This window comes from Rhinatrema bivittatum, chromosome 11, assembly GCF_901001135.1.
Source record: "Rhinatrema bivittatum chromosome 11, aRhiBiv1.1, whole genome shotgun sequence".
In the NCBI taxonomy this organism is placed as follows: Eukaryota; Metazoa; Chordata; class Amphibia; order Gymnophiona; family Rhinatrematidae; genus Rhinatrema; species Rhinatrema bivittatum.
Window position 1 is genome coordinate 47,995,863 of NC_042625.1, and position 6,000 is coordinate 48,001,862.

Here is a 6,000-nt window from a genome sequence, read left to right on the forward strand (position 1 = left end):
CTTTCAGTGCTAAGTCCCACGGCTGCTGTTATCCTCGGGCTTTGCACCAGCTGTCAGAGGGAAGGTTGAGCATGCTTTCCCTTGCAGCCTTGTGCGGTTTTAGGCGCTTTTCAGAAAGCCCTTTCACCCTGGTAAATTGCTATTTACCCACTGGCATGGGGTTGGTGCTCCACCTCTTATTCCTCCTGGTAATAAGTGCCTTTTTTATTCCAGGTTCCCTGTCTGGGGAGTTGCCAGTGAGTGGTCTAGTTCCCTTCCTCCATGAAGACCTCAAACAGCTTCTGTGCTGGGGCCAGTTCTCTGTGCTCCCTCTCCCAGGGAACTGATAGATGGCAGTCCTTACTCAGACTCGGTGTTCTGTAGGAAGCAAGTTCAAATCCAGCCCCAAAATAAGTGCTGAATGGTCTGAATAGCCCCAAACTGCATGCACTCTCTCACAGTCTCTGCTCTGTTGCAACACAGCTTCTAATACAAACAGAAGAACAAATTAAAGCAAACAATCGCAATGCAGCCTTTGGTTTGGAGGCTTACCTAGGCTAAATGGCAGGCTGCTAGTTGGCTGTTGCCCTCTAGATAACTGAGGGAAGCTTCTTCTATTAAATCTGTTGCCAGCACCCACAGTCACCTTCCTACCTCCAAACGTCTTAGAGGATACCCGTGTCTTAGACTGCCTCTGTAGTATCCATTAGCTCTTCTTGTATGGGGGAACAGACTTCTCTCATCTCCTGCTCTCTGGAAACGTCTGTGGCTGGGGAGGAGGGCAGGCACTCGGACTCCTCTTTCATTCACTTCACAGTGTCCTCCCATAGTGCCTGTCCTGGCTCCCCAGTGCATGGGCTCGGCTCCCGTTTATATCTTAAACCTAGAGGAGAGCACTAAGTTAAAGCCCTGTCCGGTCTCATTTCCAGTGGGACTGGGGCCCTGCTATCACAGCCCCCTAAGTGGCTTTAGAAATTCTCCTCCTCCTTCTGTCCATTCTTGCGTCTTCACAGGATTGTTCTGGGGAGGGTGGCGGTGGGGGTCGTCATCATGATGAGTTGATTGAAATCTCAGGGAGTGGGGGACAGAAGGTGGCCTAGGAGCCTGAAAGCTTGCATAGGGTGCCCATTACCCTGGCCCTGATTTGAACTGAAAAGGATGGAATGAATGCGATGTGCGGCCGGGGCACTTTGCCAGAAATGCAAACTGCGAGCCACGAGCACGGCCCCAGGCCCCAGACTGTGAGAATATTCAGCCTCCCGGCTTTCCAAGCACGCTCGCTCAGATCTTGGAGCCGTTTCACGGTGCTGCTCGGGGATTCAGGGGAAACGGATGCTGCTCTGTACTGGAATGGGGTGGTGGTATAGGGGGGCAGATGGGCAAAGGCAGAAATTACAAAGAAGCGAGAATAAAAAAAGAAAAAAGAAAGAAATCAAAGGATTTATGAGCAGTAGTTGGATTCCTTTTTGGCAGGACAGCAAGCCCTCTCTTCTGCTCCAGCTACTTGTAATTTTGGGGGAGCTGACATGGGGGCATTGTCCCTCTTCTCGTGCACTCTGCTGCTTTCGGGGTCACCATTTGTACAATCTCCAGGGGGACGGGCTCCTCCCTCCCCCCCCCCCACCCTGCCTCTGGAGCCCTCATTCTAAGCTCATATTTCTTCTTTCCCGGTCCAGTCCTTACAGAGAGGGTGATTTTATAACACCCCCCCCCCCCCCAAGCTGTGAATTCATCAGACAGCAACCAGCAAAGTGTGGGATGAGGTCACGAGCAGGATCTTCACAGAATACTCATTGCAGCTTAATTAACATTGTGAACAAATTGTTTTACTTAGCAAACTGAAAGAGTATGACCTGGGGCCTGAAGCTGTCATAAGGTCCTCAGTCCTCATTTTACTTGGTTTCCTCTGTCGCTTGGGTGTGCTTAAAAGCTCATGTAGAGCAGCAGGTTTGCCCTCCGTTTCCTTCACAGTTCAAGGGTAAATTCTGTAATGAGATTTTGCAAATTCTGTGGCAATTATGTAGCACGATTGCATATTAACTAATAATAAATTGGTTTTTACTTTTATACAAATAATGTTTTCTGACATTTGTGTGTCTGGTTAATTTATTTGGTTCTTTTGCAGAGACATTTAAGAGGAAAGCGGCTGTGACCGCCACTGCTGTTGCTGTGAAGTTTCGCAAGCACACAGTGACCTACAGCTAATGGCATCAGTCTAAGCCGAAGGTTGCCACCTCTGATCCTCCTGCAAACAGGGTATCCACAATGAGTATGCATGAGGGAGAGATGTGCATTCTTTACCTCCATGGTATCCAAATGTCTCCTGCATGTTCATTATGGATATTCTGAAAACCAGGATTGACGTCGGCCATCCCTGGCCTAGACAACCATTCCAGGTCTTCATTCTGTGCACATACTCAGCTCCTCTCTTGTGCTGTCCTACTGTTCAGGTGTTGAATGGGGAGCTACAATTCAAAACCAGATATTTCTCAAATGATTTGTTTAAGTTGTAATATGTTTTTAAATGTTCTGTGTGCTCCTTGTGATTTATGGCATTAATATAGTCTGTGTGGGGTGTCTCCTGCAGACTTATAAATCAGTCTCTGCATGTCAGCCAGTGCTCCAAGGTATTCTGTCTGTCAGAACACCAGCGCTTCCTTTGTACTTTTTTAACTCTCAATGTACAAAGTTTCACTCCTGGCACAACGTCCTGGGAAGCTTCGTGGAGGTTTTGCATGCATTAAAGATGTTTTTTTTCTCTTACCTAGTAACACGTTTTCCTGGTAAAAGCTGCTGCTGTCTGGGAAGCTGAAAGTCAGTCACTAAGGCCATCCGGGGAGCCGGAGTCTCCCTCTTTACAAACTGACTTTGTAGCACGGTGACTTCTTCACTCCAGTGACTATGCTCACATGAAGTTTTGGAAAGTAAATCTACGTTTTGACAACAAAGATTGAAATGGGCATGAATTTGTCTTAAGCAGTTACTCTGAAGCCTGTGCTGGACCCTGCATTAAAGTGTGGGTTTGGAGTCCAGAAACAAAACCACCTGGCAAGATGAGAGCTAGACAATGTCATCTTTTTGGGGAACACACGGCCAGTGCCAGTTAAAAATGCTGCTTCTTGCTCCTGGCACTGAAAACGGAGCAAGAAGCAGCATCTTCAAGCTGAGAGCGACTGGAAAACATTTTGCATTTGCACAGCAATTTCATGGGGCATTTATCAAGGCTGACAATGGAGGCTGACTCGGTGACTCTTGACCCACACCGGGTTTTTGCCAATAAATCAATTAGTTGCAGCACTTTCCTCGTTTGTGTGTTTTTGGCGGTGGATGCCGCCGCACCAGGGGGGGAGTCCCTGCCCCTGCGCTGCAAAACTAGAGTCATTATATAAAAGGAACAAGTTAGCCGCCACCCCACAGATAGTGCGAGACACTGCACGGCCACCCCCGCAGAACAATAAAAGGTAAATGATAAAATTGCTGCTTTTTGTCTCCTTGCAAGCAGTGGGGGCTGAGCCATTTTCAGTTTCATTTGAATAAACACCTAATACCTGACTTAGTCCCTGATGTAAGTAAAAACTATGCTTTGAATGTCCGTGCATGTTTTCTTTACTCATATGCTAAAAAAAAAAGTAACTCCTGCTGTAGTAAGCTAAGCTATGCTCTTGCAGTGGGAATTTAACAAACAAGCATATATTGCACAAAGCCATGCTTAGCACACAGAAAATGCATTATGAACGTAAACCCCGAGTACAGGACCTCCTGCAGCCCAAGCTCCAGGTTGTGCACCAGAGTTAAATGTCCGCTGTCAAGAAAACATGAATTAAACCCATGCATTTTTCTGCATTGGCAGTACTAGCTAACGCCTTGATTTTTATGGAGTGCTAACTTGTGCATACAGTTTTGCTCATATGTCTGTGTGCATTGTTTGTGCCCAAAATTCCTTGTTAAATTGGATGTAAAGAAGCATGCAAAAGATGTGCACACAGCCACAACCACCTAATGCCATCAGCCTCTTATTGCACACTGAATGTTTAAATAGCCCCAGCAAGAATGTAAATAAACTGGAAATTATATTAAAAAGTGAAACTTCATATATACCAATTCCAGCTTTAATCCTGAGCTAACTGCACTAGTCTGCTCTCAGGGCAGGGCAGTTGCAAACTATTGTGCCTGCTGGTGCCCTTTACTAGTAGTTGCAAATTTAAAATTATGATTGTACAGTTGTATGGAAAAAGAAAATAGACATAACTATGATTGGCGATTAGGTATGCATCCTACCCTTTTTTGGTTGCTTTTGTAGTTATGTATGGAGTTTTTTTTCCCATATTAGGATATGAGTCATGTTTAAGCATTTGCCTATGCCAAAATCTGGGCCTGAGAAATGTCATCACATAAGGGCCATGCTAGATCAAATCAATGGTCCATAGAGCTCAGCATCCTGAACATAAGATGTGCCATCTGGTTTCAAACCAAATAGTCCATCACGCTCCGCATCCTTTCTCACACAGTAGCCAGTCTGAGTCACTTTAGTGGATGCCATCTGCGCACCATTGAGAAATAATAGTACTGAAGATCATGTCCAGCAGCCTTCAGAACTACACATCCCAGCAGGTGAGTGCTGCCATTCTCTGATCTTACTAAGTCAGGATAACAAACCTGAGCCCTGCCAGAAAGACCTTGGCTAGCTGCTTCTGCTGGGCCATAGCACCAATCCCCTCCTGGTGGAAAGAGTGAGGTTGGCCAGCATTACCACTTGCTTGAGTCCTATTCTGCTGCTGGAAAAGAGGTAAGAGGGGATGTGGGATCAGAGCAGGGTGTTTTAAGCTTGGGAGAGGGCAGTAATTGGATGTGAGTGAGGGAGAGAATGGTGATTACCTCCAGCGAGTGGGACTGGAAGCTGAAGGAAGAAGCTGATGGCAGTTTGGGGAGGGAGGAGAAGGTTGCTACCAAGACAGCATGATGAAGGGTGTGAGCAAAGTCATCAACCTCAAAGTAAAACAGTCCCATAATCGATGATGACAAAAAAAAATATCGAGCTGTCCCATTCAGTCTGCCTAGCTATTTGTCCCCCAGTTGCCAGCCATAATATGTGACCACTTGTTAAATAGTTGGTGTCTCCTTCCCCATTTTGTATTCTATGATTTTAGGCAGATGGGCATGCAACAGGGAGGGCCAGGGCCAGCTCCAGTCCTCAAGAGCCATAACTAGGCCTGGTTTTCAGAATATTCACAATAAATATGCATGAGATAGGTTTATACAATGGAGGCAGTGCATGCAAATCTACCTCATGCATATTCATTGTGGATATCCTGAAAACCCAACCTGCCTGTGGCTATTGAGGAACGAAGTTGGCCACCCCAGTATATGAAAGTTTCCTCTTAGTTCACATCCAGAATCTCATCCTTCCCATGGCTCTTCAAAGCCTTTGTAATAATTTAAATTAGTACCCAGATCATCGTGGCCATTGCCCAAACATCTGGCCTTCCAGATCTCCTGCTTAGCATGCCAGAAAGTGACCCAGCTTCATGAGCACCTGCATTTCCACTAGGCCTTCTAATTATTACTATTCTTGCAGCCTGCCAGACAGACCCAGCTGTTAGTTAATTCTGTCATCACAGTTTGCCAGACAGACCCAGCCATGTGGTTTCCTGCATTTCTGCTAGGAAGTCTAACATTTCATTTTTGCCATTCATTCTGGCAACCCCAAAACTAGTTGATGAAGCATCGTAGGGCCCGTTAAACACTTAAACATGTGCCGCTGGTTCATGCTTCTGTTGTCTCTTCAGTTTTTGCACCTTGGGATGCTTTGGGCTTGTTGCATATCCTCTTAAAATCTGTTCCTGTTTTAGCCTTCACCACCCTCCCCAGGAAGGTGTTCCTCACATCCACAGCCCTTTCCATGAAAAAATATTTCTCCTGCCTCTTGTACCCTGGAGTCTCATATCATGACCTTTTGTTCTAGAACTTCCTTTTCATTGAAAAAGGCTCACCCCCTGTGTGTCATTAATAATTTTGGGGTAT

General features: G+C 46.1%; 1 protein-coding gene across 1 annotated transcript in view; it reads left to right on the top strand.

The window, feature by feature from the left end:
• The window catches only part of GNB1L (G protein subunit beta 1 like), a 116,725-nt gene extending 113,352 nt beyond the window's left edge, over window positions 1–3,373 (top strand). Inside the window, exon 13 of the mRNA XM_029619923.1 lies at window positions 2,748–3,373. The gene's annotated coding sequence lies outside the window, so the exon portion shown is untranslated. The remainder of the gene's footprint in view (window positions 1–2,747) is intronic.
• The last annotated feature ends 2,627 nt before the right edge of the window (window positions 3,374–6,000 follow it).